The 26,448-nt window shown below is 41.7% G+C and overlaps 1 pseudogene; it reads right to left on the bottom strand.

Annotated features, from left to right (window-relative positions):
• Positions 1-4,628: 4,628 nt before the first annotated feature.
• Positions 4,629-7,648, bottom strand: LOC137235065 (helicase ARIP4-like; annotated as a pseudogene).
• Between the last annotated feature and the right edge of the window lie 18,800 nt (positions 7,649-26,448).

Genomic DNA, 26,448 nt, shown 5'->3' with positions numbered 1-26,448 from the left:
GCAGTAACGAGCCATGGTTGACCGTATCAAAAGCTTTTGATAGGTCTAGCGCTACGAGTACTGTTCTATGGTGGGGGTATTGATTTAAACTGCAATTTATCTGGGTGCTAATGGCATTTAGCGCGGTGGTAGTGCTATGCAGTTTTCTGAAGCCATGCTGATGAGGGGCCAGCTGCAAATTTGCTTGGAAATAAGGGAGCAAAATGGCTTCAAGTGTCTTTGCCACTGGCGATAGGAGAGATATCGGACGATACGACTCACCTATGTTAGCTGGTTTCCCAGGCTTTAGTAGCGGGACCACCTTGGCCATTTTCCATTTCTCAGGTATGACAAAGGTGGAAAGAGACAGATTGAAGACATGCGGTAAATATTTGAAACCCTCTTTCCCTAGGTTTTTAAGCATCGGCATGGCTATGCCGTCTGGGCCCACTGCTTTGGATGGTTTAGCACGACCAATGGCGTCCTCAACTTCTTTAGCGGTGATGGTGATTGGTGACGCGCTGAACTTGTGTTTATGTGCGCGTTTATTGGCTCTCCGTCTATCTTTGTCGCCCGTAGGATGCATTATATATTGTCGGCAGAAAGCGCTCGCGCATTTTTTCGCGTCCGACAGCACTTTGTCGCCAAAGGCGATGGAAACTTTGTCTTTGTGCTTAGTCGGATTCGATAGGGACTTTACTGTGGACCAAAGTTTACCCACACCGGTAGAGAGGTTACAACCTCTTAGGTGCTCCTCCCATTTTAGCCGCTTGTGTTCATCCACAAGCAATGTGATGCGCTGGTTTATATCCCTTATTTGGGGGTCGCCTGGATCAAGCTGTCTTATAAGGTCACGTTCTCTCGCTAAGTTTGCGGCCTCCGCCGGGAAGTGGGGCCGGATTTCGGGAATTCTCCCGGCGGGAATGAAATGTGCCGAGGCGGATTTAATGACCTTGCGGAAGGCACGCTCCCCTTGGCGGGCATCAGTCGGGATAGGGAGGGCAGCTAGGCGGCTTTCTGTAAAGGATTTATATTCTTCCTACTTTCCTTATTTGAAGTTTATGAAAGTGCGTTTTTCAGTGAGGATGAAGTCGGCGGTATGCTCAAGCGAAATAAGTATGGGCAGGTGGTCGGATGCCAATGTTACCATCGGCTGCCAGTTGACGCAGTTTACGAGTTCTGCGCTCACGATTGAGATATCTGGCGAGTTGTGACAGCTTCCTACCATACGTGTGGGGGCGTCTCCGTTTATTGTGCAGAACGTCGTTTCTTCTATTTGATCCGCCAACATCTCACCCCTACTGTCCGCCCGCAAGTTTGAATGCCATAGATCATGATGGGCATTGAAATCGCCTAAGATAATGCGATTGTTGCCAGTGAGTAAGGCCCTGATATTAGGTCGGTATCCACTGGGGCAACAGGTGGCAGGAGGGATGTAGATGTTTATGATTTCTAGGTTTTCATCGCCTGACCGGACAGATAGGCCTTGACGTTCTAAGACATTGTCCCTGCGGTCGATGCCAGGATCAAATATATAATATTGCACAGAGTGGTGTATGATAAACGTGAGACCGCCTCCATTTCCGCTCTCGGGGTCTTTCCTGTGGACGTTATACCCAGAGCGGGTCTGCAATGCAGATCTTGCTGTGAGTTTAGTCTCTTGAATCGCAGCAATGCGGATGATGTCGACTATCTCCGCAATCTTCCCAGTTAGTCCATTACAGTTTAACTGCAGAATTCTGAAGTGCATAAGGGGAGACGTCGCCACTCTGGGGGTAAGTGACTACGCCTGGGTTGTGGAAGGCCAGGACGCAATTGCTGTTGTGGCCCTAGGACTGGGTGTCCTTGGGCAAGCATTGGGGTACCCGGATGATTTGGATTTGCGACCTGGCAACATGGCGCGATGAAACCCGTCGGGGGGTTGCCGTAGCGGAGACCAGAACATCTAGGAAAGTGGCACCACCCAAAGCAGGAGCTGCATTGGGCGGATGTCGCAAACATATATATTCTGTGCTGGCAAACGGTGCAAACGGAGGTAGGGACTAAGATTCTGTTTCCCTGACCTACACGATCGCTGCCGGAAAAGAGGGTGGGAGGGAGAAGACGGGGGCAGGGGCTGTTGCTCGGCATTGCTTCCGACTCTACTACGAAGATTGTAGTTATGAGGGGTAGCAGCTGTTTGATTTGTTGGCGCCGTGGGTTGCGAGCAGCAGCGGGTACTTGTTGTGGCTTGCTGAGCAGCGGGGCTGCTGGAAGGTAGTGGGGGGCGCTTAGACGTAGACTACGGGACGCCCTTGGGCGTGAACAGCAAGGAGCCACAAAAGATTTATAAAAGTTACGTGGATGCCGGGTTTTGGGATCAAGTCCAGAACCTGTCCGATGCAACCATCCCTTACACGAGACATACTGAACAGAGTAAAAAGATTCTTTTCCGGCAGATGCAGCAAAACCATTTCTCAGGACCGGGGTCAGGAGACGGACCCGGATTGGATTCGATGCCTTCCCGGAGTAAGAGAATATGGAGCAGTCCTGCTGCAAGGAGCTGCTGGGAGGATGACAATTTGTGGGAGGGACGAAACAAATTAGATGGGGTCACACTGAAATGACAGTCCTTGGTCGGGAAAAATCCCGAGTCGCTCCGGTACATAGAACCGACTGCCTTGGGAAGCGTTGCGGCTGTTGATATTTACCAGTAACAGGTGCAGGTGGTTGCTAAAGAAAATAACACAAAAATAATCAGCAAATTTGTAAATTATTAGTTGTATTAGCATACATTATAACCAGGACGTCCGGACGTGTCCGGGTATTGGGGGTTGACCCGGCTTGGGTGGTTGACTGAGCATTGGGGTCTGTCCAGGTTGTGTTGGTGGCATCATAAAAGCCATCAATAACAAGTGCCAAGAATATATCCGCGGCATACCTGCCGACCAAAATGATTCAAGGGGTTGTGATTGCCAACCTCACCTACCCGTGGCGAATCCTGTACCTAACAATTTGGTGTGAACTATTGGTGCCAGTTAACCCTCTGAAATAATAGGCGCAATTGTACGCCATTGTGTTGGCATTAATTTGGCAAAATGCAAAAACTTTTCATCCTCCTCCCGTGACCATTCTGTCTTCTTTATGCTAGGATCAAGCCATTCGTACCAGCATGCCTTACATTGCTTGGCAGAGTTGCGGTGCAGCAGTGATGCAATACGTGACCACTGGTTTTTGCCATATTTCATTATAGCTGCTTTGAGGATTTCATCCTGAAAGTTATCAATTTAGTTAATAAACGGCCAAGAGTAACCAGTCGCGTCAAATGCTTACCTCAGTGTTTCTCCACACACCACCTTTTATCATAATTCGCGGCATGGTGCTATATAATTGTGAATTCTTTCGATGAGCACAAAAATCAAATCAAAAATGTTTGTCGAAATAAACAGCAAAAATCATTGTATATTGAAGACTGGGAAAATTTTAGAATAGCACCCCCCGAGTTCGGGGTAAAACTTGGTATCAAATGAAAGAGGGAGTTCTCCCGATCACAAATATATATATTTTAAAGTGCGAAAACTTATAATTTAAAAGTTATTTGTTGTTAAAGTTTGCAAATTTAGCAAATTTCTATAGCACTTTAAATTACAATTTACACATCTTTCAAAACCTTAATCCACATACATTTCTATATTAATTGGCAACGATAAACTTAAATTGCATTTTTGTATATTTCACTTTTCATTTTTGCATTGTTTTTACTTATTATAAATGTTTTTATTAAATCAATCGCGCTTTTGTAGCAACATGCACATATATATATATATTTTATTGATGACATTACAAAGCTGTGCTGCCACATATATATACGTATACACATATAAAATTTGTATAGAAATTTACAAACTTTAACACCAAATAACTTTTAAATTATAAGTTTGCGCACTTTAAAATATATATATTTGTGATCTGGAGAACTCCCTCTTAATTTTAAATCTTTCCGGAGATATTCCACTTAAAACTCTCAAAATTGAAAAAATTTTCCACCACCAAATGTTTTGCTGTCTCTGCTGAATAAGAAATGGCGGATTTTTTTGCACGCAAAAATGACGTGTTTTGCTATCCCTATAAAAATAACAGGTGAGAGAGAGCATGATACATTGTGGGAAAGCAAAATTTGTCAGCATGCTATTTCATTTGCACAATTTTTCATTCCAAATCGTCACCGCTGTCAAAAATTCGTGTGGCTGTGGGCGTTTTTGGTCACACGATTTTTGCAGGGCTATGTAGGTATATACAAATGTACATGTAATTTTGTCTTGTTTACGTGTTTTAAAGGTGTCATTTCCTTGAAATGGGCGTTATTTGTTTTACAATACATTGTTAATTGTTTGGTACAAATATGAACTGTAGCTGTTGTTTTCTTGGTAAAAACTACCAACTACTACTATTTTCCTTTTTTCGTCTACTACCATTCCCTTTTTAGAATTCCGCTCACTGGTACCAGCATACCAACGGCAAAGACAAAAAAACGCACATTCATACATACCCGTGTATAGAATGTAAAATTCCTATGAATTGAAACAACGGGAAATGTATCAAGTGATTTTCCGTTCTTTCATTTCATTTTTTACTACGGCGTGGCCTGACGTGCAGCCTACATATTTTTCTCAATTAATTATTCTATACACGAAACAGGACTTTCTTTGGTCATAACGATATATTCTATAAACTGCTTGTGTATCGTGACAAGGATTCCAGTTAGCCTCAAAAACTATAACACGATTAGCGCCAACAAGATTAATACCCAGTAACCCCGCACGGGTTGAAATCAAAAACAACTTTACGCCATGATATGAATTGAATTAATTTACAAAATGTTCGCGCTCTTGAGGAGTTGGTGAACCGTCCAAGCAGAAATAAGATACTCCTCATGCCCAATGTATATTCGTACCGGGTATGTATGCCATTTGAAAAAATGTTTCTGTTAAATTTAATGTTAATAGACTTTGACCGAAAAGCAGCACGCGTACGCCAAGTTTGACACTTTCATTTAGTATACAAAACAGAATTTCCATTTTTGGTGAATTCTCTACAATGCCATCTCGATGTTTTTTCATTAAATCAATAGCCCATTCATGGAGTGTGTTTGACCTTGGCAACATCCTCTTCAGTGTTCACCGCATTTTCGGGCGTTACAATTTTACAATCTTCTATAAAAGCCCCAGCCGTGGCAGTACCACTTGTATTTGATAACATAGAATGTGTAGTTCTATCGGGTTGTAGTGATTCATTCTTAATTATGGGACATAGGGTCATATCAATACCAGTTTCAACTGTTTTAATTTCCTTTGTATCCAAATCGACAATTTGCGAAAAACCAGCGGTTCCATTAGTTTCCGTTTTCAGTCTCGTCGGCACGTTGCGGCACCCTACGAACATAGTTCGGTTTCGATATGCATTCCATATTCTCCGCTGATGCAGAAGAGTTTACCTCAGGGAGACTAAACTCTTCTCTTGGTTTACTTGTTTGCACCCTTCGTTCGGTATTAGCTGCTATAGATTTATCCTCATAAGGATTTGGATTTTTCGATTCCGGCATGATAGCAGTAGCAGCAGAAGCAACAGGAGGCACAACAGCTGATACACCAATCACTTCAGATTCTTCCATTTCTAATTCCCAACCAATTTCTTTCCTTTTCGAGACAGTGTACAGCAAATCCGGATGATTCCATATTTTCCGACCAACCGCAAATGCTTTTAATGAATTAGGAACAGATTTAGTACGCACAATCTCATTCACAAATGTATCATATGGTTGGCGTTGAAATTGTGTCATTCGTGTTAGTATAACATATTTTAATTTTTTATGTAATGTTTGTTGTAGTACAACATGTGAACGACGTTGCACAAACCCAAGTACGAGCGAATGTAATGCGTGTTGAATCAATACATTGTCCATTTAGTATGGGACGTTCGAACATATTGCAAAATTCATTACGCGTAGCAAAATAATTGGGACGTACAAAATCCACCATACGCCAATATTCCAATAGATTATTTTGTAATGGATAATCAGTTAAAACAATTCTACGTCTTGTGCGTATATGTTTGAGAGCAAGTGATATGCCAACATGAGCATTTGTAATACGGTGACCCTCATCGCATATATCCACATCTGGACCAAGTTTAACTAACGCTTGATGTACACTTTCCATTAGACGTGAATTCACTTCGGAACCATTTCGTTCACAATTAACCGCTTTAGCACTCCGCCTCTTACGTGTAGTCATCAATTTTAAGGCCAACAAACGAAATAATTCATAGCCACCTTCCTCAGCCCATTTCAGTATAACTTTAGCACGTGCATTCAATGTTTCATGCTCATCGTTAAGTATGAAAACATCAAATTGCCCCGGGTGTATGTGATCGGGATTATCAGAGTATTTCGGTAGCCACATATTGAAATCTGATACCCAATTTTGCAACGTATTTATAGGCATTACACAAAGTACCGTCCTGGATGGTGTATGCCGTAGGAAGATATCCCAGAAACGAAACGCTTGTAGCGTCCAATCCCATTGAGTGGGATAGTATACAACCAAACCCACTAGAACTTTTAAAACGTTTCGTTGATGCAATAATACAATAATATTGTCGAACAAAAATTATACGCCACCAATTTGATGTGGTTTTAGAGTGCGCTCTATTTGTGGTGCTACAAAAATAACATCTTCACCCTCTGGATGTCCGATGTTGACCAATACACGCCAATGTTCATCGGGTACATTATATGCACCTTTCACATGTGAGCCACTATTATTCGGATCGTCCTCCACTTCTTCTTCATCTTCCGAAAACATAATGCAATCATCCTCAGAGGAGCTACCTTCAATTATAATTACATCGCAAATAACCTGATCTTCTGCTGGCTTGGCACTATCATCATCATCATCACCACCAACTTGGGCTGCAGCGATTGGAACCGTAACATCTTTCTTTATAACAACTTCAGTTTCAATTTTATTTTCCAATCTTTTCTAACCAACAATACTTGCAACAAATGGTACTGCTTGTGTAGTAGCAATTTTTTGTAGTGGAAGCGGAGGTGGCGAATGCCTCGATATCCTCAGATGGTGTTTCATTGGTAACCTTTGCAAATGTTGTCCCACTTTGTAACAATGAGAGTACTTTCTTTTGCCGCTGTGTTTCACGTATGATTTTCTGTTGTTTGGCAACACGTGCCAAGCGTTCAGATTCCTCACGTTGTGTTGCGAATGGATTTGTATCTAATTGATTCTCATCATAAACATTGCGTATATTTTGCGCATATTTACAGTCTTCCTCTCCTTCGCAGACATTGTATTACTTAGTTTCTTCGCCTCAACAATTGCGGCATCATAATCAATCTCTTTCTTTCTCTTCTGCTCAAATTGATCATTATTGGCATAGCTGCTACCAGTAGCAGAGGGATAGCCACCGACACTAGTAACTGTTTCAATAGCGCTAGTTTGTTTCGTTCGGAAATCTAATGATTGTTTGGCATTCATATCATTTATGTCAAGTGGATCGGGGTTTCTTAGATATTGTTGGCCTTAGGGAACTTCTGGAGCGGATTTCCGGTAGGGACATCCGGCCGTAAAAAAGGTTGGAATGGATCGGTGGTAGGCAGGTTTGTTGGAGGATTATAAGATCATGAAGAATTTCCACATATTTAATATACGAAAAACACGGAAACTTAATTAGTGCAACACTGTATAGCTTAATAGAGATCATAATTAAGTTATTGTAGTTCATTTTCTAATTTAAATTTATTACAAGATGAAAAAATTTTATATCTGCAAACAGTGCAATCTTTTCTTCACAAAAACCTAATCAAGTGTTTTGTGGCAGATGTGATCTGCATTAGGGTGGTTGATTGGCCTCGTTTCGGTGAACGAGCGCTGGGTTTTGAAATTTTGAAAATTTAAAAAAGATTATGGGCCAAGTGCCTTTGTTTTCTGTGGTAGACCGAGGGTCTGCGTAAAGGCTTTTCTGGTATACTCGTTATGGAATAATGCCAAGTTAATGCTTGATGGCTATACCTGGAGACTGTTTTGACTCGGCTTTCTGCCAGGAAGGCTTTGAATTCCGATCGTAGAGATCTGGAATCTCCGACAAAGTTCGTACCATTGTCGGAGTAGATGTTTTTCGGACATCCTCTTCTAGCGATAAAACGCGAAAAGGCTGCGAGGAAGCATGGGGTGCTCAGGTCACTAGTGGCTTCTAGGTGGATGGCCTTAGTGGAGAAACAGACAAAGAGGCATACTTAGCCTTTGGACAGTCGACATCCCCTACCGCTGTGGCTTTTGATGTCGAAAGGCCCCGCGAAATCCACACCGGTATTGGTGAACGCGCGGGTAAAAGTAGTTCGTTCGCAGGGAAGGGTACCCATAAGTTGGGACTGCGCCTGCTTCCTGTGAATAATGCAGATTTTGCAATTGTGGATGATGGCTCTGATCATTGTCTTGACATTCGGAATCCAATACTGGGTTCGAATAAGGCGGAGCATGAGCTGGTTCTCGCCATGAAGGGAATAATGATGAATCATCATGACTGCAAGGCGAGACAGCCTGCAATTGTAAGGCAAGATGACCGGATGCCGCTCGTTGTATGACATGTCTTTTTAAGCCCCTAGACGCCCTCCTGTTCTGAAAATATCATCTTTGTTGATGTACTCTTTACTCTTCCGATCAATAGGTTCCCTATTTTTCAATTTTAAATATTCTGTACCGTAATTTTGTTTCTGGCAGACTCGTATTAATGCTTGAGTCGTAGCCTTAATCTCATCGGCTGAGATTATACGCAACCTTTCGTGGAACGTGGCTTTAGTTTTAGGATGCGTTCTTTTATAGAATCTCCTAACATATGATAGAACCTTCAAAGCCCTGGGTAAGTATGAAAAACGGTCGAGAATATCTACATGATCTACACTTGTCGTGGCATATGTTTGTGCCCTCTTCTCTTCAACGGACGTTTTGTATTCGGTCTCTTGTGCTGGCCAGTGGGAATTGTCTTCTTGCAGCCAAGAAGGTCCCTGCCACCACAACGAATTGTTGACCAACTCTGATGCAAGTAGTCCTCTGCTTCCTAGATCCGCTGGATTGGATTCCGAGTCCACGTGAAGCCAGCCCTTGCTACCGACCGTATCGATGATCTTAGTGATTCGGTGTGCGACTAAGGTTGACCAGGAACAGGGCGGCTTTCTTATCCATGCGAGTACGATGGTTAAATCTGTCCAGAGGTGAACTTTTGCTGGTCCCAAATGAATGTTTCGGAATATTGATTCCATGATTTCTGCAAGGAGCACGGTGCCGCAGAGTTCTAAACGTGGTAGCGAGATGGTTTTCACTGGCGCTACTCTGGCTTTTGCTAAAAGTAAGTGTATGAAAACTTGATCGTCTCTTTTCACGCGCATGTATATCGCTGCCGCATATGCTTTCTCGGAGGCGTCACAGAAGCCGTGGGTTTCTATGTCGTCTTCCGGTGAATAATTTACCCACCGCGGTATCCTAATGTTATCTATTTCGCTATAGTGTTGGATGAAATTTTCCCACCGTTCTAAGGTAGTTGGGGAGACAGGCTCGTCCCACCCGGTGCCCTGTAACCAGATATTCTGCATTAGTATTTTTGCCACTATGACCATTGGTGCAAGCCAGCCTAAAGGGTCGAAAAGTTTTGCTATAGCGGATAGGATTGCGCGTTTGGTGATGTTCTCGCCATTCTCTAAAACTTCTTCGGTGAAGTAAAACATGTCTGAATGCGCGTTTCATCGTATTCCGAGTGCCTTTACCGAGCTAGTCTCTTCAAACGCTAGGAAGTCCTCGCTGAGCAGATCCGTTTTGGGGATGTCCTGAAGGATTTCCTCACAATTTGATGTCCACTTGCGCAATGGAAAGCCAGCTGAGTGTAATGCTTCGCGAATCTCGTTTCTTGCTTTGATAGTTGACGCTATTGTATGCCCTCCAGATAAAACGTCGTCGACATACATACTTTCGCGTAATATACCCGATGCTATTGGGTGGGTATTTTCTACATCATCAGCCAATTGTAGAAGTGACCGTATCGCGAGGTAGGGCGCGCAGTTTACACCAAATGTGACAGTGCTTAGTTCGTAAAGACTGATGGGTTCGTTGGGGGATGTTCGGTGGACAATTCTTTGAAATTTGGCGTGATTATCGGTCACCCAAATCTGCCTATACATCTTTTCTATGTCGCTATTAAAGACAAAGCGGTACAGTCTCCAACGTAGAATTAAAATGGGCAAGTCTGCTAGGAGTACTGGACCTGGGTGGAGTATGTCGTTTAGACTAATGCCATTTGCCGTCGGACTTGACGCGTTGAAGACGACGCGCACTTTGGTAGTGGTGCTTTCCGCCTTTACAACGGCGTGGTGGGTCAGGAAATAATTATCCGATTCGTCGGATGGTATATTATTTTTGATTTTTCGCATATGTCCAAGTGTTTCGTATTCTGACAACACCCGAACATACTCTTTCCCTAACTCTTGGTTTTTCAGTAATCGCCCCTCATTTCTGAAGAATTGTGAACATGCGCGCTTTAGGGACGGTCCCTAATTTAATTATTTCAGGGTAGTCCTGACTGAATGGTAGCGAAACTGTATACCTCCCATTTTCATCACGTTTTGTCGTTTCCTTAAATAACTGTTCACAATACCTTTCTTCTTCATTAAGCATTTTATTTTTGGGAACATTTTCTATTTCCCAGAATGCTTTTAATTGGTTGTCCAATGCAACCTCGTTGTAAAATGACACGATGCTCTTCGTTGGACTCGCTGCTTCAACTCGACCGGTTAGTATCCAACCGAACACTGTCTGTTGGGCCAGAAGTGTATTAAGTACATTCTTTTTCAGACCGCTCATTATAATTTGGGGATATATGTCTCCACCAAGTATGAGGTCTACATCTTCGTTGACGTAGAACCTCTTGTCTGCCAGAACCAAGTCTGGGAATGCCTGCATAGTCATTGCGTTGATATGGCAGGATGGCAGATTCCCAGTAAGTTTGGCTAGAATCAGAACTGGAGTAGTCAAGCTGAAGCATGAATCCACTGATGAACGTAATTCGATGGTGGATGCCTCTCTAACTTGAGCAGATACTGCGTTGGTGATGCCCGACACTTGGGCATGCATTTTCCTCGCCGGCAAATTGATTCTGCGTTTCAGTCTTTCTGTCATGAAAGAACATTCAGACCCTGAATCAATTAATGCCCGCGCGGAGAAGTCGGTACCATTATGGTGAATGTGTACGCGAGCAGTTCCTAATAGTACGCCTGTGCTGGAATTGGCATGACAGGATTTTACATTCTGGTTTGCAGATTGTCGCGCCTGTGCTGATGTTGTTGGGATATTATCCGCATCTTTGAAAGGATTGCGTACAGCCGTGTGCTGAGATGTATCCGCATGCAGGAGCGTGTGGTGACGAGAGTGGCATTTGGAACAGTTGTAGGAACTGGTGCACTTCGTCACGGTGTGTCCTGGGGATAAGCAATTCAGGCAGCCACTTGTGGATTTTATAAATTTAATCCTTTCTTCTGGGGTTAACTCGCAGAAGCGTGAACAGTTGCGTAATCTGTGTTCAGGGGATTTACACATTTTACAATTTGATTTTATTGTTTGCTTGGGTTCTTTTGTTTGAAAAGCACCAATTCTTTTCGTGGGGGTTTCTGACGATTGTCGCAACACGTTTGGTTTTTGCACTTTCGAAGTGGCATGCCCTGTAAAACCAGACACTGTTTCAAGTGTCTGAAACCGATTAGACAGGAATTTATCCATATCCTCCCACTTGGATATGTCCATTCTATGGTCTATACTTTGCTCCCAAAGAGCCAGCGTGCTCTCTGGTAACTTGGTTGAGCATAGATAGGTCAGGATTGCATCCCAATTGGAAGTGTCAATTTTGTGGCATTTGAGGGACGAAATACAATTATTTATATAATTTACAGCTTTTTTATTGAACTGCCACACTCACTTTCTACTTTTTTAAGTTGAATAAAATTTGTAGTTGTGTTTTAACTAAGATACGTTTGTTCTCGTATCTTTCACACAAGTTTTTCCAGGCCATCTCGAAACCTTCATTTGTGAGAGGGCATTTTTTAACGATATCTTTTGCTTCGCCCTGTGTTTTGTTGTTGAGATGGAATAACTTTTCCACCCCTTTCAAGCTGGAATTTTTTATATAAATTGCCGTGAAAAGGTCGCGAAAAATTGGCCAAGACAGATAATCCCCTTTAAAAACTTCCGTGTCGCAAGCAGGGAGGCGAATTTTGTGCCCATGAGGTTCTTGCTCAGGGTTGACGTTCTTTTCATCCTTCTTGTATTTTCTGCCTCAGCAGATTTACCTTCTTCCACAAGAGCCGCAACTCTTCCTGCTGTATTGCAAGGGTGTGTTTGCTATGGTCGCTCTCCGGAATAAGGCTGTAATCTTTATCAAACTCTGCGATTGATTCTGCTAAACGGATGTAGGTTTCCATTGTTTTATTTACGTTTATTAACGAGAAAATTGCCGATTATAGAAATGGAACCCTTTAGAGTAAAAATACCTGCCCAGCCGTAAATAAACACTATTGAAATTCGAAGTTTATTATTTATTTTGTTTATTGCAGACTTTGTCAGAGTAGCGAAAACGAAAAAAGGGTTTGTTTTAAGGACCTTTTGTCACAGTAGCGACAATAGCAAAAGATTTAATGTACAAACTTTTTGTCTCAGCGGCAACAACAAAAAAGGGGAGCACTCGCCACCTCCACAAATAATGGGTGTATTTTTGGAAAAGTGAAAAAGTGCGTGCGATATTCGAAATCAAGCGCAAAAAAAGTGTAAAAAGTGTTTAAAAAGTGAAGTGAGCACCGGATTAATTAATTAAATTGAACTTAATTTCGTGTTTGTGGTGTGCAAAAAAAAAACAACAACACAAAACTATTTAGTATGGTGCGGAAAATGAAGTTAGGTTACCCTCTTCCTTGTGTTGTGTCTGGAAAACCTTACCACTGGTGGGGGGATAGACCAGATAATCACAAAGATCGAAATAAAATTAATAAACCAAGTGATTTAATTTTTGAAATTGGAAAGAAAAACTGGTGCTCACTAAATAATTTCACTTTTTCACTTCTTTTTTTTTGATTTTAATTTTTCGCGCAGTACACGGTTTTTTTTTCCTTTATTTTGCAAAAAAACAACACTCAAAAAAAAGTGGAAAGAAATATAACACTTACTTCTTATTGGTTTTTGTGCTGGAAAAGTTGATTGTGCTATGCTTTGGTTGGCGAATATGCTGTGGCTCTGGTCACCTATGTACAATATAAAAACTCCAAATTTCTCCTTGTCAATTTTTGGCTGCTGTGATCTGCTGTGGCAAATAAAATTTCTTTGTGGCAATCCTCTAGCAAATTGTGTAGTATGGAAATGTGCTGTGCAGGTTGATATGTGGACTGTAATTTGTAGGTGCTTTTAGTTCCTTTTTCGGGGAGTAAGGACCAATGTTCGGACTTGGTGCGTCTGAAACCGGCAGTGGGTAGGCGCACACGGGTCGATCTTGGAGTGGATGGTTCGCTCAAAAGAAATATATAAGAACACAAAGAGGAATTTCCTCGTTATAATATAATAATTAATTTAGAGTGAAGGAAAATATACAATGTGGTTACAATATTACCTTGGTGTTTTAAATGACGATGGTGATCCTTGCGATGTGTGCTGGTTGGCGGTCAATCGAGAAAGAGGCCGGTTGTCCCGTTGATGACAACCGCTAAGCCGCGAAAAGGTCCTCTTGTATTAAGGAGGGGAAAAAAGCCACACACACAACAACCCCACATATACGTGTATGGGTGCTGACAACCTGCACACACACGTGCATGTGTATGAAACGCATGCATGTGCATGCATGCACACAAATGAGGCTGGAAATATTATTAAAACGTTAGGGAGGGGCGCCGTCAATCAGGTAAAAGTTAGGCATTGGGCCTAAACACAGTCTATGTAAGGTCCTGATAGACCCGCCAGTTCAATCTAACCTAACCTCTCAGTAGTCCTATTCGACGAACCGTTATTAAGCATTTAACTGCATGAAGATTATTCGGATTAATAATGGTTATTGAGTTTAATTGTCATTTTGATCTCTTTCGATACTTTAAGCGAATTCATACTCTTCATAGTCAGCTTCAACAGTCATGTCTTCTTCGATTTCTTCCACTTTCTCCTCTTGCTGGGTTTTCGCAAAGTGTGCAAAAGCAAAAAACAGTGTTAAGAAATTCTTCCGGAGCCGTGGGAGTAAAGTTTTAATATGTTCCAAAGTATTAATTACTAGCAAGTACCCGGCTTACTTCGTTACGCCGCAAAAAGTAAATCTATTGAGTTTTTGCTATTTGGGTATAGTTTAAAAGAAGAGATACACATACATATGTCATGTAGTTTATCTGCTACGAAGGTAATAGTGTAATACCCTCTATTGCATGAAAAGGAAACACTTTTAAATTCGTTAGGGTTGTAAACGATTTATTAATGAACAACATTGAAAGAAAACAAAACGCAAAAAGATAACAATTCAAATAACAATAGGTACTTAAATAAAACGACTGCTGAGACTTATATCACACTATTTCAAAACGCCTTTCAAAAAGTCCCGCCTCAAAACTCTTTTTAAAAACACCCTACATCAGAATTTTTTTCGAAAATGCCCTATCTCAAAATTTGATTGAAGAACGCCTCATCTCAGAATTTATATCAGCTCGAAATGTATTGAATTTATACCGAGATTATAAAAATTTTGAAATAGGGCGTTCTTCAATCAAATTTTGCGGTACGGCATTTTTGAGTCAAATTCTCAGGTAGGACGTTTTTGAAAAGAATTTTGAATAAGGTGCTGTTCCACTCAGCAGTCGAAATTGGGTTGTAGAACGTAAAAAATTAATACATAAAATAAGGTAAATTTTTTTCATTAATTAAAAACTTCCGGGAATATAACATTCTTTGTTTTATTACCATTTCCAGGAATTAGGGGAACCAGTTGTCCGTGAGAAAACACTTGACTACGAAGGTCTACGCCAACATAACTAAATGTTTGTCCTTGCGACTTATTAATTGTAATTTTATTAGTCCAAGTGTAATAGGGGGGTACTTCGAAGTAAAGCAAAGTCTTTGCAAAATCGTCAACTGAAAAAAGAAGAAAAGAAATGCTGTCAAAGTGGTTTATAGTGGTTCCTGCAGTACCAAAAGCCCTTTGTCAATTTTCTAAGTGAACAGATAGATGTACAACCGTTGGAAATTGCTCATGAATCGAAAATCCCAGTAATCTCAAAATACCTTCTGATGTGCTTAAATATCTTCCATTCAAAAAATTTTGCACTTCGTCCTTATTATCTTGAACGGAAAATCTTGCTACCTTTGTTGACATACTTACAAATATATTTTATTGCTTACACTGAATGACAGTACTCTACATTTACGTGAGCGGAGAAGACCTTCGTCTATATTTTGGATATCCATCTTCCCTGGTCGGCGTATGCTGTTGGAGCTCACGTGGGTATCGTTTTGAGCATCGTCCATTCAACATGCAGGGCGATAATAAATTATCAACCCCACATGGGCCGTGGATCATATTTTTAGTAATTATATCATACAACATCGGATCTTCGTCTTTATTTGGAATTTCCGTTGATATAATGCGATCCATGTCATCGGTAAAAATCTTATCTATTAGCCAAATTAAAACACATATGCGCGTGAGGTAAACCTCACTTTTGCTATTCAACAGTAAACATATGGCACCTAACCTTTCCAAAAATATCTTGTTTTGTAATTAAACTTATGAGTTGGTGTAGTTTAATATGGAATACTCTTGGCGCTCACTTGGTCGTTGATTAGAAAACAATTCGTTTTTGATTTCACTCCACTCTGGATAGCATGTGAATGTTATAAATAAGTCAAGCCTTCCATAATGATGGGCATATAAGAGGGCGTCTTGTGTACGTTCATGCAAATATCGAGGAGATCCAGTAAATGAAGACGGCAAATTTACTAACTGACCAATATTTTCAGGATTGCAATTTTCGTTAACAGCCTTGGTTGTATATAACTATTTTCACGCAACGTCTTTTGCTCTTATAAAATTCAACCTTTTGGTCATCAGATTAGCAGCCATGTCCACACAGTATCGGTTAAAGAAGCGCATTAAATTTATTTTCTCTAATCATAATTTTATATGCATAAAATTGCGTACATGAAACTGTTTTTTGTGGGTTAGGTGCCTCATTGCTTGGAGAAGTTTGCGGTATATTTATGCTGTAACCGTCCTCACCATTTAAAAATATGATAGGGTATTGCAAGGGGTCAAGTGAAGGATGATTTTCTGACACACGATTGAGAGTGTTATCGTGTTATCGACCAGCATTTTCGTTAACTATCAATACTGCGACCTCGCCTGTAGTCGGGGCATTATATCGTCCACGGGCTTTTGTCGGCATGGATTACATCCCCATAGTTATTCGAATGGCATACGCTCCATAGAAGTCATACAACTTCGAACATACACATTATTTTCAAGCAGGATTTCATGAATTAATTTTAGAATATCGCTTTGAAAAGTTGGTGCAGCATTTTGGCGCAACGAAAGCTGCTGCTCTTGGGAAGAAAAATATATTTGTAAAAATTTTGCAACCATGTTGGGCGGTGGTAATAAACGCCCACGGTAGGTATACCGGTCGTAAAAGGCGACCATAATACCATGGGTACCCAATCCATGAGTAAGGTGTTTTACTCGAAAGGTAGCAGGGTGGACGCAGTGTATCACCCTGTGGGACCCTAGGCAAGGTCTTTATAAAAAGTGCTACCGCGGGAGCAGGAGAAGCCAGTGTGATCTGGTGCACTGCATCGAACGATGCTTTGTACTCAGGTCTCACCTCCTGTCCTGGGATGGCCCCCTTGTGGGAGCATCGCGGTGGCTGTGGTTTCAAACAGAGTTCACTTATGACACACGCTCTGAGTAGACTTGTTTTCCCTTGGGAACCCAAGACCCAAGGGAATTCGGTCTCATGCTTGCCACGGCAGTCCCAATTTCATTGAGAAGCTGACCCTGAGGGGCAGATGATAGGTTGGTCACATCCCTTAAATTGTGACAAATGCTGAAAAATAGTTGACGAAAGATGGTGTAAGAGCGCATGTCTATCGTGAGCCAAAAAGCAATCGATAATTGTACGAGTGGGCCGGTGCTCATCTCGTCTTTTGAGATGTTTTGAGGCTGCTTTAGACTGCGCAAGCGAATAGAAGGCGTTCGCTGTGTGGATGGCCACACCCTATATGTGGCAAGATTTGACGATGTCAAATCACTGTAGTGTGGCGGACTGCAGTGCAAAGATGTTGCTGGGGCAGGTACTCGGTACTTACAGGTCTGTGAGCGGAAAAGGTTGGCCACATCCCTTAATTGTGGTAGGAGTGTATTTGGAGGCAAATTGGTGCATAATTGTTGTGTAATTGAGTGGAAATTGGAGCGAAATTAGTAGCGAAAATGGAAGCCAATAGAAGACGATATGGCACACAATGTTTGTCAACGTAGTGTGGCCTCAAGCGATGTCGAGGGGCGTTGTTGAGGCGGGCACTCGGCACTCACAGGTCTGTGTGCGGAAAAGGTTTTTCACATCCCTTGATTTAAATTGTGATGGTGTTTGGTGTTGAGGACGGCGCATAATTGGATGCCAAAGCTCACTTCGTTTGTCAACGTAGTGCGGCCCTTTAAGCAACATCTAAGCAAAACCAAGCGCCGCTAAATATCTCAATCTGGTTAACTTGTTAACCAGATACTGAGATATCAAAATCAATGAAAGAGGGATCTTGAGGCAAGCACGGAACTCGCGGTGGAGTTGCCGTGCAACCGGGTGCCATTACCCGAAAATGGAAGAGGAGGATGGATAGTCCTCCTCGGCCAAACCAAGGCTGGTTGACTTGAACACCCCAGCTCACCGCATTGGTACCAACTTGTTGGGCTGAAGATCAACGGACATTGATCTGTGTTTTACACCGGAGGTAAGTCTTCACGACAGGGACTCCCGTAATTCACGTTCTTTCGTCTGTCCATGTATTTTGAAAGTTGGCATGAAATTACCTTCTCTAATTTCATTACCGCCAAACGAAGTCATAGCGAAACAACCATTGTATTTTCTTATATTTTGTTTTAAATGACTGGACGACGTATGCTCTCCTGTAAGCAGTGTTTTGATTTCTGGCGGAGGCTCACCGATATCACTTAAATTGACATGACCCTTACTACAGCATATACCTGGTGTTTCATTTGGCCGCTTCCTATCCTTACAAAAAACGCAAATTTTACTTATGCGGCCAATGAAAAGTGGAGAATTTTCAATATAATTCAGATGTGGTCTGTCGTTAAATGCTGGCCAATCGCCCTTTGCCTGTTGTTCAATGCACGCAACCTTTCATTTTAACTCTCCTCTTTGTTCCAAAAAGCATCATACATCGCTAATAAATATAAGATTTGAAAATATGGTAAAGGGAGGAAGAGACAGAAAGAGCGCGTTTATTATTTATTTTCTTAAGCTACATATATATGTGTTGCTTTGTTTGTAGCAAATCAATATCAAAGCAAATCACATTTTGGATTTGCATATAAGGTGTGTTTCTAATCAACTTTACTACATACATAAGTAAATACATATGTGTTGCTTTGTACGGAATTGATTGTTTGGATTTTCAGTGGTTGTCGCAAAACAATAAAAAAAAACAAAAAAAATCGTGCATTTGCCAAGAGTGAAATGACGCACTCTCTTTGGCTGTGAGTATATGTATCTCTTCACAAACACAAAGTTGGTTTTGTTGGTCAGCTGTAGCTTGGGTTTGGCAATCGAAAAGTCTTATGCTTGCAATATTTGGGGGTTTTCATCAACTTTATCCTAAAACAAGTAAGGAAGGCTAAGTTCGGGTGTAACCGAACATAACATAATCAGTTGAGAGCTATGGAGACAAAATAAGGAAAATCAATCTGGGGTAACCCTGGAATGTGGTTGTATAACATGTGTATCAAATGAAAGGTATTAAAGAGTATTTTAAGAGAGAGTAGGCCATAGTTCTATGGATGAACGCCATTTAGGGATATCGCCATAAAGGTAGACCAGGGCTGACTCTAGAATTTGTTTGTACGATATGTGTATCAAATGAAAGGTGTTACTGAGCATTTTAAGAGGGAGTGGGCCTTAGGTCTATCGGTGGACGCCTTTTCGAGATGACCCCATTAAGGTGGACCAGGGGTGATTCTATAATGTGTTTGTACGATATGGGTATCAAATGAAACCTGTTAATGAGTATTTTGAAAAGGAGTGATCCTTAGTTCCATAGGTGGACGCTGTTTCGAGATATCGCCATAAAGGTGGACCAGGGGTGTCTCTAGAATGTGTTTGTATGATATGGGAATCAAATGAAAGGTGTTACTGAGCATTTTAAGAGGGAGTGGGCATTAGGTCTATAGGTGGACGCCTTTTCGAGATATCGCCATTAGGGTGGGCCAGGGGTGACTCTAGAATGTTTGTACGGTATGGGTATCAAACGAAAGGTGTTACTGAGCATTTTAAGAGGGAGTGGGCATGAGGTCTATAGGTGGACGCCTTTTCGAGATATCGTCATTAGGGTGGGCCAGGGGTGACTCTAGAATGTGTTTGTACGATATGTGCATCAAACGAAAGGTGTTACTGAGCATTTTAAGAGGGAGTGGGCATTAGGTCTATAGGTGGGCGCCCTTTCGAGATATCGCCATTAGGGTGGGCCAGGGGTGACTCTAGAATGTTTGTACCATATGGGTATCAAACGAAAGGTGTTACTGAGCATTTTAAGAGGGAGTGGGCATTAGGTCTATAGGTGGACGCCTTTTCGAGATATCGCCATTAGGGTGGGCCAGGGGTGACTCTAGAATGTGTTTGTACGATATGGGTATCAAATGAAAGGTGGTAAGGAGTATTTTAAAAGGGAGTAATCCTTAGTTCTATAGGTGGACGCCTTTTCGAGATATCGCCATAAAGGTGGACCAAGGGTGACTCTAGAATGTTTGTACGATATGGGTATCAAACGAAAGGTGTTACTGAGCATTTTAAGAGGGAGTGGGCATTAGGTCTATAGGTGGACGCCTTTTCGAGATATCGCCATTAGAGTGGGCCAGGGTGACTCTAGAATGTGTTTGTACGATATGGGTATCAAATGAAAGGTGGTAATGAGTATTTTAAAAGGGAGTAATCCTTAGTTCTATAGGTGGACGCCTTTTCGAGATATCGCCATAAAGCTGGACCAAGGGTGACTCTAGAATGTTTGTACGGTATGGGTATCAAACGAAAGGTGTTACTGAGCATTTTAAGAGGAAGTGGGCATTAGGTCTATAGGTGGACGCCTTTTCGAGATATCGCCATTAGGGTGGGCCAGGGTGACTCTAGAATGTGTTTGTACGATATGGGTATCAAATGAAAGGTGGTAATGAGTATTTTAAAAGGGAGCAATCCTTAGTTCTATAGGTGGACGCCTTTTCGAGATATCGCCATTAGGGTGGGCCAGGTGTGACTCTAGAATGTTTGTACGATATGGGCATCAAACGAAAGGTGTTACTGAGCATTTTAAGAGGGAGTGGGCATTAGGTCTATAGGTGGACGCCTTTTCGAGATATCGCCATTAGGGTGGGACAGGGGTGACTCTAGAATGTTTGTACGATATAGGTATCAAACGAAAGGTGTTACTGAGCATTTTAAGAGGGAGTGGACATTAGGTCTATAGGTGGACGCCTTTTCGAGATATCGCCATTAGGGTGGGCCAGGGGTGACTCTAGAATGTTTGTACGATATGGGTATCAAACGAAAGGTGTTACTGAGCATTTTAAGAGGGAGTGGACATTAGGTCTATAGGTGGACGCCTTTTCGAGATATCGCCATTAGGGTGGGCCAGGGTGACTCTAGAATGTGTTTGTACGATATGGGTATCAAATGAAAGGTGGTAATGAGTATTTTAAAAGGGAGTAATCCTTAGTTCTATAGGTGGACGCCTTTTCGAAATATCGCCATTAGGGTGGGCCAGGTGTGACTCTAGAATGTTTGTACGATATGGGTATCAAACGAAAGCTGTTACTGAGCATTTTAAGAGGGAGTGGGCATTAGGTCTATAGGTGGACGCCTTTTCGAGATATCGCCATTAGGGTGGGCCAGGGGTTACTCTAGAATGTTTGTACGATATGGGTATCAAACGAAAGGTGTTACTGAGCATTTTAAGAGGGAGTGGACACTAGGTCTATAGGTGGACGCCTTTTCGAGATATCGCCATTAGGGTGGGCCAGGGGTGACTCTAGAATGTTTGTACGATATGGGTATCAAACGAAAGGTGTTACTGAGCATTTTAAGAGGGAGGAGGCATTAGGTCTATAGGTGGACGCCTTTTCGAGATATCGCCATTAGGGTAGGACAGGGGTGACTCTGGTATGTTTTTGTACGATATGGATATCAAATTAAAGGTATTAATGAGGGTTTTAAAAGCGAGTGGCCCTTAGATGTATATGTGAAGGCGTTCTCGCGATATCGACCAAAATGTGGACCAGGTGATCCAGAAAATCATCTGTCGGGTACTGCTAATTTATTTATATATGCAATACCACTAACAGTATTCCTGCCAAGATTCCAAGGGCTGTTGATTTCGCCTTGTAGAACTTTTTCATTTTCTTCTACTTAATATGGTAGGTGTCACACCCATTTTACAAAGTTTTTTCCAAAGTTATATTTTGCGTCAATAAAGCAATCCAGTTACCATGTTTCATCCCTTTTTTCGTATTTGGTATAGAATTATGGCATTTTTTTCATTTTTCGTAATTTTCGATATCGATAAAGTGGGCGTGGTTATGGTCAGATTTCGCCCATTTTTTATACCAAGAAAAAGTGAGCTCAGGTAAGTACGTGGGCTAAGTTTAGTAAAGATATATCGGATTTTGCTCAAGTTATTGTGTTAATGGCCGAGCGGAAGGACAGACGGTGGACTGTGTATAAAAACTGGGCTTGGCTTCCACCGATTTTACTGAGGTGTTACTGAGCATTTTAAGAGGGAGTGGACACTAGGTCTATAGGTGGACGCCTTTTCGAGATATCGCCATTAGGGTGGGCCAGGGGTGACTCTAGAATGTTTGTACGATATGGGTATCAAACGAAAGGTGTTACTGAGCATTTTAAGAGGGAGGAGGCATTAGGTCTATAGGTGGACGCCTTTTCGAGATATCGCCATTAGGGTAGGACAGGGGTGACTCTGGTATGTTTTTGTACGATATGGATATCAAATTAAAGGTATTAATGAGGGTTTTAAAAGCGAGTGGCCCTTAGATGTATATGTGAAGGCGTTCTCGCGATATCGACCAAAATGTGGACCAGGTGATCCAGAAAATCATCTGTCGGGTACTGCTAATTTATTTATATATGCAATACCACTAACAGTATTCCTGCCAAGATTCCAAGGGCTGTTGATTTCGCCTTGTAGAACTTTTTCATTTTCTTCTACTTAATATGGTAGGTGTCACACCCATTTTACAAAGTTTTTTCCAAAGTTATATTTTGCGTCAATAAAGCAATCCAGTTACCATGTTTCATCCCTTTTTTCGTATTTGGTATAGAATTATGGCATTTTTTTCATTTTTCGTAATTTTCGATATCGATAAAGTGGGCGTGGTTATGGTCAGATTTCGCCCATTTTTTATACCAAGAAAAAGTGAGCTCAGGTAAGTACGTGGGCTAAGTTTAGTAAAGATATATCGGATTTTGCTCAAGTTATTGTGTTAATGGCCGAGCGGAAGGACAGACGGTGGACTGTGTATAAAAACTGGGCTTGGCTTCCACCGATTTCGCCCATTTTCACAGAGAACAGTTACCGTCATAGAATCTATGCTCCTACCAAATTTGAGAAGGATTGGTAAATTTTTGTTCGACTTATGGCAATAAAAGTATTCTAGACAAACTAAATGAAAATGGGCGGAGCCACGACCATTTTGAAATTTTCTTTTATTTTTGTATTTTGTTGCATCATATAATTACTGGAGTTGAATATTGACTTAATTTACTTATATACAGTAAAGATATTAAATTTTTTGTTAAAATTTGAATTTTAAAAAATCTTTTTTTAAAAAGTGGGCGTGTTCTTCATCCAATTTTGCTAATTTTTATTTAGCACATATAGAGTAATAGTAGTAACGTTCCTGCCAAATTTCATCATGATATCTTCAACGACTGCCAAATTACAGCTTGCAAAACTTTTAAATTACCTTCTTGTAAAAGTGGGCGGTGCCACGCCCATTGTCCAAAATCTTACTAATTTTCTATTCTGCGTCATAACGTCAACCCATCTACCAAGTTTCGTCGCTTTATCTGTCTTTTGTAATGAGTTATCGCACTTTTTCGGTTTTTCGAAATTTTCGATATCGAAAAAGTGGGCGTGGTTATAGTCCGATATCGTTCATTTTAAATAGCGATCTGAGATGAGTGCTCAGGAACCTACATACCAAATTTCATCAAGATACCTCAAAATTTACTCAAGTTATCGTGTTAACGGACGGACGGACGGACGGACGGACGGACGGACGGACGGACGGACGGACGGACGGACGGACGGACGGACATGGCTCAATCAAATTTTTTTTCGATCCTGATTATTTTGATATATGGAAGTCTATATCTATCTCGATTCCTTTATATATGTACAACCAACCGTTATCCAATCAAACTTAATATACTCTGTGAGCTCTGCTCAACTGAGTATAAATAAAAGGCTTTAGTTTGTGAAAATGGAAAAAATTTATTGGCGCCAATACTCTCTTTAAAAAAAAAAATCATAAAAATCGGTTTGGTACTTCTTGATATTAGCCGTTCCAAACATCTCCCATATAAGCATTTTTATAGAATTAGTATAGAGTACTTTCCAACCGTAGTCCTGAGGGTTCCGTTGATTCCTTTACCATGTCTGAATTTGATAATGTACTCGATAAAAGGGTTGAATAGCAGATGCCAATTTTAGAGGCAGACAAGTTAGTTGCACTTGCTTCTCGTTTCGTGTATTCTTGAGAAGGTAAAATATCGGACTTATCAATGCAATCTAATTTTTTGGAGCTCCATTAAAAGCAAGAAGAAGCCGAATTCCTATCCTAATTATAGTCTGAGGTAACGAAACAATTTCGGTAAAGTCTTTCGCAAAGTCAATCTATGCTTCAGAAATGAGATAGTTTTATCAATTGTAGTCCTTGCGGTAAGAAAAACCAACAAATCAATATCTTCATCCACTACAATTGTTGTGTTTATTGCATTCAAAATTTCTATTGTTTTTACAATTATGAGAATATCTGCGTATTCTGAACAAATAAAGGAATAAAAGGTAGTTTTCCAGGCTTTTTTGTAATAATAATTCTACTACCATACTTTAACTTCAATCATACTTATATAATTCCGTTCTCTAATGCTTGATTTTGACAATCATCTAACGTAAACTGGCAGTTCTATATATTTAAAAAAGTCCTACTTCGCAGAGTTCACAGCCTCACTTTGAAGACTCCTAATTTTACCGGCAGTATTAAGTTTTAAGCAAGACTTGTAACAACTGCCATTGTATTTAGCATTAGCAGCTAATAAATCATACTCAAAATTATTACGTCCAATAACAGCTTTTGATAACTCATCAGAACGACCTTTATTTTTTTTTTTGAAGATCCTACGGTTTCTTTTTCTTAGCCTGTTTATCTGCTTCATCGCCACAAAATAGGCATTTTTGAACGGCTTTATTTAGCTTGGCACTGTGTAGCGTTGTATACGAATTTTGTAACTGAAATTTAAGTAACTTCCCGACCCTTCCAGAGATACACACATGGGCTGACTTCCGCTCCGAAGCCGGAAAATTCTTTTTGCCGAAGCGACACATTAGCCAGCTAGAGGACGCTATCCGCCAACGAAAACAGACGAGCAGAGAAAAGGGCAATGACTATATCCTCGTCCTCCAGACGATGATCCGCCAACACCTGACCCTGTGCAAGGAAGACCATCTCGAACGCATATACGACGGTCTAAGGGTGGAATATCGATTCTTTGTGAAGCGGGGCGAGTTCCAAACGATAGATAAGCTTATGGAGCTCACCGCCGAGTACGAACTACTGCGAAGCGAAGAAGCCAAACAGAGCCGACTCTTAGCACATAGCTTAAGCACAGTAGTAATCGAGGAGCTGGAGGATCAGAATGATAAATTACGCACTCCCTGTCCACACTCACTAACCGTTACGATGAAAGAAACACCTGCTGGCGATGCAAGAAACGCGACCACCGCCGCTTCAAATGCACCGACAAAAGACGTTTTTTTTGTTCTAGATGCGGCCGAGATGGAACGCTGTCCACGGATTTTTCGTGCTACGGAATGAACCGAAATAATCCGATAACTCTCGCACTATCATCATCCGCGGCAAAAGGGAAGGGAAACGACGGACGTTTTTACATACAGGTGTCCATCGAAGGATTGATGTGCTGTGCCCTGATCGACACTGGGGCCACCGTGACATACATCAATGAAGCCGTAAGAAGGCATCTGGAACGACGAAAGATTCCACCGTTATCCAATCGTCGCAACGTGCAACTCGCCGACCAATCATGCATTGAAAGCACCCACTCCTACCCGGTCAAGGTCAAATACAATGGCCAAACCACCAGTATGTCGGTGTCTGTTATCCCTAATTTGGCCGAGAGTGTTATCGTGGGTATTGAAATTTTTGGCAAAGCGCAACGTTACCGTCTCACTGGATGGAAAGCCCCTTACCCCAGTCGGCCCAACGAAGGCAGACGCACCCGCAACCCTGCATTACATAAGGGAAGCGCAACACCTCAACGAAGAGCAAAAGAAAGAATACCTAGAGCTCATAGAAACACATCAAAAAGCATACACACACCCAAAGGGGCCAAACACCGCCGCAGAACACTTCATCACTCCCAAACATAACACACCACTAAAAAAACATCATTACCCACGCAACCCGGCCATCTTCCTTAGCGATATTGATGAGCAGCCCGTCACAAACGCTTTGGCAACGAAGGATCATAACATCACCCACCGATTTACCGCAGCGTATGCTCCCCACAAACATCCTACCGAAAGCGTTAATCGCGTTTTCAAAACAAGGGTGGCACAACGTACGAAACAAGACCGTCGGAACTGGCACCAGGAACAACCAGAAATATCGTTCGCCATAAATACGGCCCAAAACCAATCAACGCACACATCAGCCGCCGAAATAAATTTTAACCGCAACGTCGTCGGGCCGAGAGAAGCGCGAACAAAATATGCCATACCCGAAAACCGCCTCCATTCGACGCAGTATCGTGGCCGCCAAATAAGCCACGAATACTGGACACTAAGACATTCTGGGGCCCACCATTAATAGCCGGTCATCTAAGCGCCAGCG

This window comes from Eurosta solidaginis, chromosome X (genome assembly GCF_040869045.1).
Source record: "Eurosta solidaginis isolate ZX-2024a chromosome X, ASM4086904v1, whole genome shotgun sequence".
In the NCBI taxonomy this organism is placed as follows: domain Eukaryota; kingdom Metazoa; phylum Arthropoda; class Insecta; order Diptera; family Tephritidae; genus Eurosta; species Eurosta solidaginis.
Note: the sequence above shows the minus strand (reverse complement) of the source record. Positions and strands in the feature narration are given on the sequence as shown.